General features: G+C 43.3%; 1 protein-coding gene across 4 annotated transcripts in view; it reads left to right on the top strand.

Moving 5' to 3' along the window:
• The window catches only part of MIDEAS (mitotic deacetylase associated SANT domain protein), a 104681-nt gene that overhangs the window by 19288 nt on the left and 69985 nt on the right, over nucleotides 1–15408 (top strand). The window contains exon 1 of one of the 4 annotated variants that reach the window (XM_074955620.1): nucleotides 1242–1455. The exons of the other annotated variants lie outside the window; for them this stretch is intronic. The gene's annotated coding sequence lies outside the window, so the exon portion shown is untranslated. Of the gene's footprint in view, nucleotides 1–1241; nucleotides 1456–15408 lie in introns of those variants that run through there. 4 annotated transcript variants of the gene reach the window in all.

Here is a 15408-nt window from a genome sequence, read left to right as displayed (position 1 = left end):
TTTGCCTGTATCATTTGTACATTATAAACCTACGTAAACTAGAGATGAGAAAAATCCCCAGGTTTGAGTACAGTAATTCTGTATTAACCTTTGTGTGCTGGATAGACCCAAGCCTGGGTCTAAAGTAAATGGGTGTGGGAACATCAAGTGCTCAAAAGTGACAGAAAAAGGGATATACAGGAGTCTTTTCACAAAATGTTGCCATCTTAATTTTGATTTTACTTGTCAGTATATTTTTTCAATATGATCCACAGGATGATTTTTTTCCTGATCATTTTAACACTGTCCAAAGCATTGTTTTATATATTTAAAGTTTTGCTTGTGGTTAATGAAAGGGGGAGTGATGATGGAACAAGAAGTTCACTTCCTGACCTATAGTGGAGCAGGGTGAGCATATTTGTGAGCATGCAATATTTTTTTCCCTCAGGCCAGGGCGACGGAAAGGGTTTTATTCCAGAACTGCATGTGAACCATTAAGAAATCCCAGAGGTACATATTCCACTGGGTGAGAGGACAATTTTCTGTAGCAAGAAGAAAATTCTTTTTAAAAGTTTCAGATGTTTGAAACGTTCAGCATTTATTGAAATGCTCTGAAGATTGGTCAAAAACCCAGAACTCTATGACAGGTTTCAGAGTAGCAGCCGTGTTAGTCTGTATTCTCAAAAAGAAAAGGAGTACTTGTGGCACCTTAGAGACTAACAAATTTATTTGAGCATAAGCTTTCGTGAGCTACAGCTCACTTCATCGGATGCACGAAGGCTTATGCTCAAATAAATTTGTTAGTCTCTAAGGTGCCACAAGTACTCCTTTTTTCCAGAACTCTGTGGTTCCCCACTTTTAAGCCTACTGTATTTGCTTCGGGAGGGGAGCGGGGAAGAGAACCGGGAAATATATTCTCTGGGGCAAGTGGCTCCCTAAAACAAATCACATTATAATCTTTCCTTTTAAAAATAAGTAAATAGACTACAAGCTTAACGGGAAGGTTGGGGACTGGACACATTATATAACCTAGGAGTTTTGCAAAGTATGATATACACAGAGTGGCATTTCACAGTGAGGTTTTGCTTCACAAATCGGTGCAGCAGAGACCTTCCCCTCCCCTCTTTTCTACAAATAAGTAACCAAATACTAAGCACAGACGGTCAAATCTGTGAGAAGGGCAGCAAGGATCACGCTAGCTAGTCAGAGCTGCTCAATAATCAAGGGTGGAAGAGAGGAAGGAGCTGCTTCCCGACTAGAACTCTAAACTGCAGCTTCTGTGAGAGGAGCAGGAGGGAGGAGTTGAATTAAAGGGACTCATTGGGAGCCTCCTCCACTTACAGTATGAGGAAGTGACGCTTTTAGTGAGCCCCAGAGAGAAAGGAGCAAAGTTTTTGTTTGTTAATTGTTTCATCTTCGTCCCCCCTTCTCGGAGTAGCAGAGCTGGGAACAGAGCTAGTGCCTTTAGCTTCCAAGGTGAGCAAACAAATTCCACTCCCCACCCTCTTTCCTGCAGCTTTATTTTTGGTATTAATTTGTTTCCGTGTCAGTGGTATTTTTTTAAAAAAATCAGTGGGTTGGTCTGTGGTTATTTGGTGCAAGATGAGACGAAAAGAACTAGAGAGGGAGATCTGCTGTTAAGTTTCCGTTTATATGGCCTTGACACCCCCCATCTCAGCATTGCCAAATGACAGGAGCAGCTGACTTCGCTCTTCGGGGGCCCAGGCGCAAGAAACTGGAGTATAGCAGAAGTGCAGTGACACAAGTTCCTTTATTTATGAGAAACACAGCTTTTGTTTCTTCTGTTTGAAAACAGTCAAGATTAAATTCCTTTAAAATAAATTTTTAAAAAGGCACTGCAAAGCCATTCTCTCTTTTTTCCCCCCAAAGCCACATCAAGGCTCTAAATATGGGTTTGCGACCCCCTCCCCCTTAAGAAGCTGTCTCTTGCATATTTTTTTTCTCCTGTTAAAATTTCCATCTGATCTGTATTGGGATCTCAGTGCAAGATTTTTGAATGTTCCATATTTATTAGCCTTTGCAATGTGTAAAATGTGGGGAAAGTGCTGTCTTTAAGCCTCCTGTGCATGTAGGAAGTAAGCTAAATTATTTTTTTTAAAGTACTAAATTAAACTGAAGGGAGCTCTTGATTTGTGAAGATCATAAATATCACTGAGATTTAAACAGTTTTGGATGGGTTTTTTTAAACGTATTAACTTATTTTTGACAATTTTGCATTCTGAGTTGTACAATTCTTCATCTGACTGTAACTGCAAAGGACTGATATTTTGCAGTTTACTAGTAAAAGCTGACAGTACACCCACGCACATATGTGAATGTCTTATATAATACAAGCCCTTTATTCTAATACACTTTAAACAAAGATTTATTTTTGCTTTATAAAGCCTTGCAAGGTTGCAAACCTACAGGAATTTTTTCCACACTGCATTTTGTAGACTTATTTGGCATTTGTTTTAAAACAAATAGTTGAAAATGTTATAATAGACAGGATAATAACTTGATTAAATCCAGGTTTACTGGTTTGTAAGTAGTGCAAAGGTTCTCTGCATCAAAGCACTGAGCAAACAGCAAAGGGAGGGGAAAACAGAAAAAATGTCTTAATGCAGAGACTGAGATTAGTTGTTTACAGGGTGATACTTCAGTTCATAGCAGCCACAGCTTTGTGAGTGTATAATTACAATGTGATTGCATAGGAAGGCATTGTTGGAACTAATGTGCATACACAGGCTATTGTGCAAGACCTCTGTATGGAACAAAAAGTAGATTTGCATTGCAAATAGTAAAAAGAAAATTTAGCCCTTACTAAGCTGCTAAGTTCCTTTTTGGCTTTTGACCTCATCATGATGATCCCTCCCTGAAATATTACCAAATACCTGAGAGTTAAAGAGAAGGGAGAAAAATAAAGTTGTTTACATTGCCCCACCGAAAAAGAAATGGGAGAAGGGAAGTATTGCACAGGAAACTGATGCTACTAGAGGAGTCCTAGATTTGATGTACTTCACAGAAAATACCTATAATAATGTCTGAACTTGTAAAAGATTTTGAAAGCTCATTGAATCTGTGGACTTGCATTTTGACAATTCAGCAGATATTAAGCAGTCAGTTTTGCTAGTAGTTTGGTGGATTTTGTGTAAACTTCTGCTGTACAATTGTGACTCTGGTCAGGGCCTTGTCTCTTGTATACTGAGTGAGGAAAAACAAATGCATTAAAATTAAAAAGTGGTTGCAATTCAGCTATCTTGTTGTTTGGTAGAGCGAGAGGCAAAGGAGGTAGTTTGCATGTTCTGCCACAAGAAGTAAAAGGTTCAGAAGAGAAGTGGTAATAGAGACAAGATGTTCCCAACTCTGGTGCTTTTAATCATAGAATCATAGAATATCAGGGTTGGAAGGGACCTCAGGAGGCCATCTAGTCCAACCCCCTGCTCAAAGCAGGACCAATCCCCAATTAAATCATCCCAGCCAGGGCTTTGTCAAGCCTGACCTTAAAAACTTCTAAGGAAGGAGATTCTACCACCTCCCTAGGTAACGCATTCCAGTGTTTCACCACCCTCCTAGTGAAAAAGTTTTTCCTAATATCCAACCTAAACCTCCCCCACTGCAACTTGAGACCATTACTCCTTGTCCTGTCCTCTTCTACCACTGAGAATAGTCTAGAACTATCCTCTCTGGAACCACCTCTCAGGTAGTTGAAAGCAGCTATCAAATCCTCCCTCATTCTTCTCTTCTGCAGACTAAACAATCCCAGTTCCCTCAGCCTCTCCTCATAAGTCATGTGTTCCAGACCCCTAATCATTTTTGTTGCCCTTCGCTGGACTCTCTCCAATTTATCCACATCCTTTTATTGTGAATCAGGCAATATTCAGTGTTGTTCTTAAAAACCGAGATCCAGGAATCTTTTGATAACAGAGAATCTGTTCCCATTATTGTTTGTTTGTTTTTATTTTTTATTTTATTTTATTTTATTTATTTATAAAAATAAATAAATCTAGCCCTCCTGGAGGCAGACAAGCTTGAAAACATGACCTAAGTATACCCTAAAGGCACAAAAACCAAGAGGCAAATAACCCACCCCCAAAATTTATTATTTTTAAAAAATCTCATGATTTTAAAGATATTTCATGGTTTTTGGAGGGGCCCAAGTCATGATTTTTTAAATATTTGGATTAGGCAATACTGGCAGAGCAATGGCTAGTTTGAGCCATACAGCAAACCTAGCAATTCTTTGGAAAATCAGAAATTAAGAGGAACATTGATTTTTTCAGTAATAAATTTTTAAACTCTTTTTTCTATAGGTAGTGTTGGCTCATACTTAGAGCAAGGAATTGGGAACTAGGATTTCTGGGTTCTATTCCTGAGTGCCACTGACTTGCAGTATGACTTTATGTAAGGGGACTGTTGCCCCCTTACTAACGTTCAGTGGGGGTGTTTTAGTTGCTAGCTCCCAGTACTAAAAAGGGGGAAGGGTCGATGGGGAATCAGGACCCTGAGACTGATAGCCCCCAGGAAGAATGGGGAGAGGCCAATGCTCCAGGTCAGCCTGAATGACAGGGCAAGCAGGCTAATCAGGGAGTCAGGAGGCCAGGGAGGTCCCGTCCTCCGTGTGAGCTGGATTTGCCTGGGTCAGACAGAGTGGGGCCGAGCTAAGGAGAAAGCAGGGGCCCAAGCTAAGCTGGGGAGCAGAGCTGTGCCAGATCCAGAGGGACCAGAAAAGCAGCCCAGAGAGAGCAGACCCTGTCCTGGGAGCAGAGATGCAGCCCCAAAGCTAGAGGCACAGCCCAGAGAGAGCAGACTTGCCCTGGGAGCAGAGCTGCAGCCCCAAAGCCAGAGGCACAGCCCAGAGAGAGCAGACCCTGTCCTGGGAGCAGAGCTGCAGCCCCAAAGCCAGAGGCACAGCCCAGAGAGAGCAGACCCTGTCCTGGGAGCAGAGCTGCAGCCCCAAAGCTAGAGGCACAACCCAGAGAGAGCAGACTTGCCCTGGGAGCAGAGCTGCAGCAACCAGAGCCAGAGGGGCCAGAAAAGCAGCTCAGGAAGCAGGTCAGTGCTGGGAGCAGAGTCACAGAAGCAGCCTGCAAAGCAGACCTGTCCTGGGAGCAGAGCTGTAGCAACCAGAGGCAGAGGGGCCAAAGAAGCAGCCCAGGGAGCTGGAGGCAGAGCAGCAGCAGCAGTGCTGAGACCGAGTAGTGGAGCTGGGGCTGGAGCAGTCCGGAGCTGGGTGTGGTGAGCAGCTGAGGAGAGCGAGGGAGACCTTGGGCAATGGGCCCAGCACAGGGAGATGCCTCAGCCAAGAGGCTCTGCAGGCCAGGCTTGGATCATAACCCCAATAGAGCGGAGGCGACACTGGGAAGAAGGGTCCTACCACTTGGAGCCTGAGAGCGTGTGGCCACCACCAGAGCAAGTGTCCAACCCACAGCATCCCTACAGCAAAGCCAGGCCTGAGACGAAGGCCTGGGACTTACAAGGGACAGACTGTGAACTGCCCTGACATCCAGAGACACTGTTTGTGATGTTCCCTGCCACAGAGCGGGTTGATGTGTTTCCTTTAACCTTTCCCATTTTTCCTTATTCTTTTTAAAATTAATTGTTGATTAAATAACTTGCATTTGCTTTAACTTGTATGTAATGGTCAGTGGGTCAGAGAAGTGCCCAGTGCAGAGAGAGTACCCCGGAGTGGGGACACCCTAGCCCCTGTCCTAGGTGACTGCAGCAGGGTTGGGGGTCGAGCCCCCCCAGGAATCCTGGGCCCAGCCTTGTTGGGGTTACGAGGACTCTGCCAGACAGGAGAGGGGAAGAGGAGTCCTCAAGGGCAGGGAGGCCACCGGGTAAAGGAAGTGGGAGCGAGGACTCAGATCCTTTCGCTAGCCCACTTCACCGGGGTAGTGCAGAAGTCAGGAAAGTTCCCCACAATAGCGGGACTATTCCCCCGCTTACATTTAGGCAAGTCTCTTTGACTAAGACTTTGAAAAGTGGTGTGTAATTTTGGGTGTTTAAGTTCCTAAGTGTTCAACTTGAGAGACTGTAGAGCTTTTCAGAAGTGCTGGGCACCCATAGCTGCCAGAGATTTCATTTGGAGTTGTGGGTGTTTGCCACTTATGAAAATCAGGTCCAGTGTGGCTCAAGCACTCAGAAATTGGAGCACCCAAGATCAGAGGCCACTTCTGGAGGAATTTGGCCTTAAACTCTACTTCAATTTCCTCACCTGTGAAATGGGGATAATACTGTCCTACTCTGGATGCTGTGAGGCTTACTTTTTGCTTATAGGGCTTTGAGATTCCCCTGGTAAAAGGGACTGTAGACGTGAGAAGTGTTATTTCATCATAATGTCTTGGAAGTTTAGGGTAGATTTCAGCCATCAGAAATTCAATTCCTTTAATGTGTATATACACATCAGTTTATTACTGTAGGTTTCCCCATCATCGAGCAAATAGTGCATCTACAATTATACATAGTTCTCTTGAACAGAGCACTGAGTTTGTTTGTTTTAAGCAGAAATTTACTTGAGCTTTGCAAATGACTTATAAACCACAATATGTAGGTAAATGGTAGGCCCACTAACATTGCCAGTGTTCCTTCAGTGAACCACCAGTACATTAAAATAAAATAAATAAGGTATTTTAGTCAGCGCATGATTGAACCGTTTTGTACTTGTGCATTTTTCTTCATTCTGCTTCTCCTGTCTGACTCATTTAGTGAGACCCATAATCACGTGTTCTGACATCAAAATTATTTCCAGAAAGAAAGACAAAAAAATCCTCACTAATGCTTATTTCCTTGAGTGGCTTGTGCTGTAATTCAGAAAGATCAGCTCTCACTGAAATCTTTTGTTTTCTTATAACTCATATGAAAGAAGTCTTAGGCCATGTTCCTGCAAATCCTTACACAGATAAGTAGCTTTATTCCCATGAATAATCTCATGATATTCAATGAGATGACTCATAAGCATATAGTTACATGCAGAAGAGTGTGTAATATTGGGGGGGTTAGGCCCTGATCCTTCAGAGACTTAACTATATGCTTTACTTTACACAACTGAGTTGTCTTTTGGAGCCAGTGGACTCCTCACATGCATAAAGTTAAGCATGTGCACAAATCTTTGCAGAATCAGGGACTAGATTTGAATACATATGCAAATAGTAGGGTTTTTGAACCATTCTATTCAAATCAATATCAAGGATATAATTGTCTATTTAGATTTTCTAGGATAGTTGAAGAAACCTCTAGAAAGATTATGCTTTTTTCATTAAACTTTATTGGACTTTATTATGAATAGAGCCCGAATAAATTCATGGCCATGAAAAACGCATCACAGACCATGAAATCTGGTCTCCTGCCTTGAAATCTGGTCTTTTGTGTGCTTTTACCCTATACTATACAGATTTCACGGGGCAGACCAGTGTTTCTTAAATTGGGGGTCCTGACCCAAAAGGGAGTTGCAGTGGGGGGTTGCAAGGTTATTTTAGGGGGATCGGGGTATTGCCGCCCTTACTTCTCCGCTGCCTTCCGAGCTGGGCAGCCGGAGAGTGGTGGCTGTTGGCTGGGTGCCCAGCTGTGAAGGCAGCGCCCTGCCAGCAGCCATGCAGAAGTAAGGGTGGCAATACCGTACCATGCCACCCTTACTTCTGCGTTGCTGCCTTCAGAGCTGGGCAGCTAGAGAGTGGCAGCTGCTGACTGAGGGCCCAGCTCTGCAGGCAGCAGTGCAGAAGTAAGGGTGGCAATACCATACCACGCCATCCTTACTTCTGTGCTGCTGCTGGTGACGGCTGTGCCTTCAGAGCTGGGATTCTGGTCAGCAGCCGCCGCTCTCCAGCTGCCCAGCTCTGAAGGCAGCCCCCTCCCACCAGCAGCAGCGTAGAAGAAAGGGTAGCAATACCGCAACGCCCTCTACAATAACCTTGCGACCCCCCCCACAACTCCTTTTTGGGTCAGGACCTAAGTTCCCTCTAAGCTGTGAGGCCGCGCAGCTGCCTTTTAAGCCCTGCGCAGGGACTCAGGGCTGCGGCTGAGAGAGATGCCTCTCCCCCAGCATGGACCTGCTGCAGCCGGGGGGAGGCGCCTCCCTGCACCGGATCCAGCATGGACTGGCCGGTGGGGGGGGAGGTGCTCCTCTCCCCAGCCCAGGTGCTGCTGCAGGGAGAGAGAACTGGAGGGAGTCCTCTTTCCCCGCTGTAGCTCCCGGGCAGCCTGCACCCCAAACCCTTCATCCCTGGCCCCACCCCAGAGCCCGCACCCCCAGACGGAGCCCTCACCCCCCTGTACCTCAACTCTCTGCCCCAGCCCTGAGCCCCTCATCCCGGGCCCCACCCCTCACACACACACCCGCACTCCAATCCTCTGCCCCAGCCCTGAGACTCCTCCCACACGCCGAACCTCTCAGCCCCATCCCCAGCACATGAATTTCATTATGTGCACCAATATGGAGGTGGTGTGTGTAGCGGTGCACACAACAAAATTCATTCCGCATATTTGTGGGAAAAATTAGAAGGAACGTTGGTCAGAACCCCTACAATTACAACACTGTGAAATTTCAGATTTAAATAGCTGAAATAATGAAATTTATGATTTTTAAAATCCTATGACCATGAAATTGACCAATATGGACTGTGAATTTGGTAAGGTCCTAATTATGAAAATAGTGTGTGTGTGTGTGGGGGGTGGAATATACAGCCAACTCTTCCAGAGTTCATTACCTGAAGTTCTTCTCCTCATCCCCTGGGGAAATAAACTCCAAACAAACACTTGGGTGTTTTTTTTAATACTAGTCAGTGCTTAATTGTGTTTGAACACATTACTATATTTTTTTACTTCTAATAGACATTTGTTCCATAATATCTTTTTTTACCCAGGTGATCAAATTAATAAATGGTTAGAGTAAAATGATTTATGGATAGGGTAAACTTTGACATAGTTTTTATATCGTTTCCTTTTTTTTTTTTTTTTTGCAATTTTTAACAGATTTTTTTGCTGCTATATTTATTCAGTTATAAAAAATAAGTGTTAATTCTAATAAATTAAAATGCAAGGGACTCTTCATCTTGCCTTAACATCACAAATCTTTCCAGTAATATGAAAAAAAGAAACCCAACCACCGTGAATTCATCTCTCCTCATAGCTGTGAAGAAAAGATAAGTTTTGCAACACATGCCTGGAAGTTTAACAAATTCTGGCTCTGGCAGATCAAGGGCGAGGAGCGAGTTCCAAAACAGAGGACTTCTCACAGAGAACATATCTCCAGCACTTCTTTTCTATTTGCAGCAAGGGACTGCCTTCTTCAGCACCTCCACTTATCAGAATTGTGGCAATATGGAAAAGGGAGATTGTCTGCTGCAGAGGTTTTGGTTATGTTCTGTGTCATGTTCCCTCTAGCATGACTTTAATATTCCCTGCATCCAAACCAAGAAGTCTGTCAGTTGTGCATAGGTCATGCTGTGTGGTACGTGTGAGACCGCTTGAGAGAGATGGCTTCTTTGCTAATCCATTTAAAGCTATACAGTTGAACATCAACACCTTGAATTCCATGTGGAAGCTCACTGGCAGCCAGTGCATCTCCTGGAGCACTGATGGAGTGTGTTTCCATCCATGAAACTGCTTAATAAGCAGACCATGGCATTCTCCTTAGCTTCTGTTTGTGAATGGTTCCAAGCTGTAGCTCTTCATAGAGTGCATTGCACCAATCTAATCTTGAGGTGAAAAAAGTGTGGATAATCATGGCGAGATCAGAGAGAAATGGTTCTCACCAGGAGAAATGAAGAAAGTGCTTTGACTTCAACCACTACCTGGACATCCAGGAGCAGCCTAAGATCTAATCAAACACCTAAGTTGCACATCTCTACTACAGACAGTGGTCACATAGTTAGGGATGCTGAGATCAATTCTGCTAACTCTTCTGGCTGCTTTCCCCCAATGTGCCAACATTCTCAATCTTGTCTAGATTAAATTGTGACCACCTGCCTCTCTTCCACACCTCAAACTCAGATAGATAATGGTTATTTTATTTATTCTATACTACATAAGTTGTACTGACACACTGTGGAATTTGCATATCTTTTTATCACCATTGAATCTGACAAGCAGTCATATGTACTAATAGATTACACTGGTACCTGTTGTTGCTTTGACAGCTAGTGTTTAGCATGAAATTACACTTGTAATTTTTTTTTTAGTATGAAGTTAAAATAAAGACTGGGAGAACCCAGATAAGTTTAGAACTCGTGAAAATAAGCTATTTTGAAAGACACATAAAAAAGCATGGAATAACACACTTTTCCTCTGCATTCCCCCATTCTTTATTTTTAGTTCTTTGATAGTTAATTCTGAGTTCTCCAATTTTAATTCGTGGCAGTACTGCTTAAATGTAAATATTAGTGATTAAACAAAGTGGGAAACTGGGAACCAGGACTCCCGGGTTCTATTCCTAGCTTTGTCACTGACTTGATGTGCGTTCAGTGATTGAATACAAAAAGAGAGAGCCAAGACCAGGGGTGGCCAACCTGTGGCTCTGGAGCCAACATGTGGCTCTTCAGAAATCAATATGCGGCTCCTTGTTTTGGCACCGACTCCAGGGCTGGAGCTACAGGCGCCAACTTTCCAATGTGCCGGGGGGTACTCACTGCTCAACCCCTGGCTCTGCCACAGGCCCTGCCCCCACCCCCTCCCCTGAGCCTGCCGTGCCCTTGCTTCCCCCCCCCCCTCGAACCTCCTGCCACAAAACAGCTGATCGGGAGGTGCAGGTGGGGAGGGAGGGAGGGGGAGGTGCTGATCAGGGGTGGGAGGCTCTGGGACTGGAGCGGGGGTGCTGATAGGGGCGCTGCTGACGTATTACTGTGGCTCTTTGGAAATGTACATTGGTAAATTCTGGCTCCTTCTCAGGCTCAGGTTGGCCACCCCTGGCCAAGACAGTGCAACATTCAGGCTTTATTCCTTCCTCTACATATGCTGTCCTCTCATGAAGTACTTCCTGAAAGTGGAATTCTCTAGGTTCCTTGACATAACCCTATACATAATCATACTACAGCTGCTCCTATGGGGAAGCTATCTGGCACACCATCTTTTTTGTCACATTTATTTCAGAAAGAAAAATTGTACATGTATACTATAACTTATTTACATATTTAACATATCATACTTCCTTAAAGTCTCTCTCATATATATATATATATATATATATATATATATATATATATATATAATAAAAACTTAATATTAACATATTTTTGGACTAACTCTTCACTTGCTTGGGAATTAACCTCTGGGTTTGGCAGGGTTGTTTTATTTTTTATGCTTTAATATTTGTACATAGTCTTGCGTATAACTTGCAGGCTGTTTGATGATGAAGCAAGTGTGACTTGTTTCTTCTGGTGATGTGGTGTGTTGAGAATCTTTTCCAATATCTGTTAGTTGCTTGTGAGCCTGTGTTCCTGATGATCAAATCACAGAGCAGTGTATATTTCTCTATTTTCACATCTATGTTTTGTGTTCATAGTGAGTGAATGTATTTTAGTTTCAGTTAAATATATCTCCATCCCCTGTTGTCATATGAATGAAGATTTATCTATTCAATACATGTTGCTTGCTTTCAATTGCATGATGTGGCCTGAGGAAAGAATTGGATTTTGGCAGGATCTTCCATTGTGGTTTTGGAAGGTCTTTAGCTTGTCAGTCATAGCAGGTTTTGGCCTTTGCATGTCTCTCTTCCTTTTTGTCTGTTACTCCTTCCACCACTACCAAGTATAGTAATGCTGGGGCTATGGGCAGCAAGGTACGGATGTCTTGACATCAAACGTTGTGCTGGGCTGCTATTAAGGCCTTCTGTGGGAGTTTCTTAATTCAATAATAGTTTGCCATATATTTTCTTTGCTTTTTGCAGCTTTCTTTAGTAGAATCTTAGCAATTTTTAACAGCCAATTCAGGTTTCTCATTGACTGGCTATTGTATGGTGATGATGTGATATGACTGAATTCCCATTCCCAGTAAAATTCATGAATTTACTGTTGGTCAACTGGGGTCTGAAACTACACAATTTGGGATACCGTGCTGCTGAAATGCTTCATTGCTTTGTCTGTAATGGCCCCTGTGGTAGTGTCTGACAGTTCATCTGGTTCTAGAGGTCTGAATAGTAGTCTACGGTAATGAGGCAGTTGGTGGTGAAAAGGTAATACTTTGCACCAAGGTCAGTTGGGGATGCTGTGTATTTTTCTTTTATTTTCATGCTTTCCCTTTGTTACTTGGTGAATTATCTCTTGCTGGCTTCACTTACTCTCTGTTTTGATGTGAGCTTGTTCACTAGCTTTGCATATGTTTATAGGTCTTGGTAGAGTTAGTGTGGGATCTCTTAGCATTCTCATTTGAGCTTCTGCATTTTTCATCCCTATTACTAAATTTTCATGAATTAGTTCATCTTTTAAATTTGATAATCCCAGGAGTTGGCCATTTTGCACAGTCTGGTAATATACCGATCTATTGTTTCTCCATTTTTTTCATCACAATTGTTGGAAAGATACCTTTGTATATGACATTTTGTGGGTTGAAAATGCTTTTGGAGCAATTCTAGGGTTTTACATTTGGTTTTGTTCTAATGCAAAATAAAACTGAAACATTTCTAAATTCTCTGCGAAAGGGGATGGAGCTGCAGCTCCGGAGCAGTCTGCCTGGTGGGCTGTGACAAAGCCACAGAACCTGAAAGTCTGGGCTGTTGAGCAGGGAAGCTGGGAGGAGAACAAGTAGATTTTGAACCCTGCCTGGCTTCTGTTGGAACTTTGTCAAAATCAGATTGTCTCAGTGGCTGCAATTTAAACCAACTGGCAAATTCTGACTAAAAAACTGTCTGAATTTTTTCCAAACCAGCTCTAGACATTACCTCTTACACATAGTCAGTCATAGCACTGTGACCTTGTGCAAGTAACACAATCTTTCTGTGCCTCAGGTTCTTCACAGGGTTGTTGTGAAACGTAACTAATTAATTCTTGTAAAGGGCTTCGAGTTGATTGGATGAAAGATGCTAAGAAATTAAATGTACTATTCTTAGGACTAGCACTTTTATTGTTCTTAGACTGTGAAATCCTTGAAGTAGAAGTGATCCTTTTTGAGTGCTTGGCAAGTACATTGCTAAGGCCCTACCAAACTCATGGTCCATTTTGGTCAATTTCACAGTCATAGGATTTTTAAAATTGCAAATTTCACGATTTCAGCTATTTAAATCTGAAGTTTCACGGTGTTGTAATTGTAGGGGTCCTCATTCCTACAGTTTTAGGGGGGTTGCAGTATTGCTGCCCTTACTTCTGCACTGCTGCTGACAGCGGTGCTGTCTTCAGAGCTCAGCAGCTGGAGAGCGGCGGCTACTGGTCGCGAGCCCAGTTCTGAAGGCAAAGCCGCCACCGGCAGCAGTGCAGAAGTAAGTATGGCATGGTATGGTATTGTCACCCTTACTTCTGTGCTGCTGCCTGCAGAGCTGGGCCCTCAGTCAGCAGCCACTACTCTCGGGCCACCCAGCTCTGAAGGCAGCAGCGCAGAAGTAAGGGTGGCGTGGTGTGGTATGATATGGTATAGTATTGCCACCCTTACTTCTGTGCTGCTGCTGCTGGGGCCTCGCCTTCAGAGCTGGGTGCTTGGTGTGATAAATTCAGGACAGACAGCTGTGGGGTGGGGTAGAAAACAGTCACAGAAGGTTAAAAGGCTCTCTTCCCTATCAACTGGGGAGGGGTAACTAAAGATCAATCAGGTTCAGCTGAGAAGGGGTTACCAGAGAATCAGTTAGGATCAGTTGAGAGGGAGTTACCTGAGGTCAGTTAGGATCAGCTGATTCCAACTAAGGGCTGCCTGAGACCTTTTTAAACCCTCCCCTGTTGGCGGGGGCGGGGGAAGAAAGAGAGAAGGAGTCAAGCTGCCAGTAGGCTAGGAGCAGCAAGACAGCGAGCCTCTCCAGGAGGGGAGGCTGCATTCCCTCCCAGAAGGGAAGAAAAACAAGCTCAAGAGACTGGCTGAGAGAAGGAACAGACTGCCCCTGTGCATCCTAGAAGGACTGTTTTACCCAAGAGCCCGTTTTATCAAGGCTGAAAACAGCTGAGGCTGGTGAGACAGAGAAGGTACCTTGCCACACCGGCTAACATTTGCAGCTCTCTGGCAGCAGCTCTGAAGGCAGTGCAGAAGTAAGGGTGGCAATACCGTGATGCCCCTAAAATAACCTTGTGACCCCCCCCCCCCCTTCACCTCTTGCAACTCCCTTTTGGGTCAGGACCCCATATCTGAGGAACGCTGGTCTCCCCTGTGAAATCTGTAGCATATAGAGTAAAAGCACACACAAGACCAGATTTCACGGTCCAGGATGTGTTTTTCGTGGCCATGAATTTGATCGGGCCTATACATTGCACATAGTGGGAGCTATCACAGATAAATAATATTTGCCTTTGTGTCATTTGTGCAAAAAGCAGCATTTTAGTTTAGTCTCAGAATTGAAATGGCCTTCATTCAAAAACTTTACTTCCTTGAGTCCCAAACTGTGTGTGAGAATGAGGCACTTAGGAGCTGATTTTTTTTTTTTTCTTTCCTGTTGCACCAAAATATATATCCTGAAGTCTGAGGGCTGTTGTGAGTCTTTACTTCTGCTTTTGGTGCTGGTATGTTCATCCTTTTTCAGCAAAGGCAGAATATCCCAGAAACAACATTCTGCAGAACTATCTTGCTACTGGTGCACTGTACGTTGCTTGTGATTATTGAAAAATTTTCTGCAGTGACTAGGGCGCTGTGACTGCATACAAGAAGAGAAATGTGAGAATTTGATTTTTTGTTTATATTCTATAAACAATTTTTGATTTATTAAGTTTGAATTTGAAATACAAAGAATAACCACTCAAAGAAACATTCAAATGTAAAAACTCAGGAAGTTTAGAGTGATACCCTTACTCATGTTGAACAATTCCATACTCCCCAAGTAATCTCCTTGAAGTCAGTGGCACTATTTGTAAAGTACCTTTACTCATACTGAGCAGTATCGCAATTTGTCCCTTAGTGGGTAAAACCCCCACAACTGATGCATCAAATAGCAGAGGATGCATGTCTCAAGCAGCTGCAAATATTCTATCTCAGGCTGTCACGGAATGTTACTACTGTAATTAAAAGAAACCCTAACCATTTAACACACCCCCATAAAATCAAAACAATGGCAAATAAATATATTTAAATATCACCCTCTTCAACATCAGTTGCTCATTTATCATCTTCCTGAACAGGTGAAGATTTGGAATCTAGAAAAGGTTTAGCTTCCTTATAGTCCGAAAAAGTTAAATTGGATGTTGTGGATGATATTGGACAACTTTACAAGGTATAAAAGAGAGGCTGTTGCTCCAATTTACAAAACTCTCACTTGAAAGTCTCAAATGTATATCTATAATTCTGATAGTTTAGAAAAATTGGGGAATG

Source organism: Natator depressus, chromosome 6, assembly GCF_965152275.1.
Source record: "Natator depressus isolate rNatDep1 chromosome 6, rNatDep2.hap1, whole genome shotgun sequence".
Classification (NCBI taxonomy): domain Eukaryota; kingdom Metazoa; phylum Chordata; order Testudines; family Cheloniidae; genus Natator; species Natator depressus.
The sequence above is the reverse complement of the archived record's forward strand: the minus strand, read 5'-3'. Positions and strand labels throughout refer to the sequence as shown.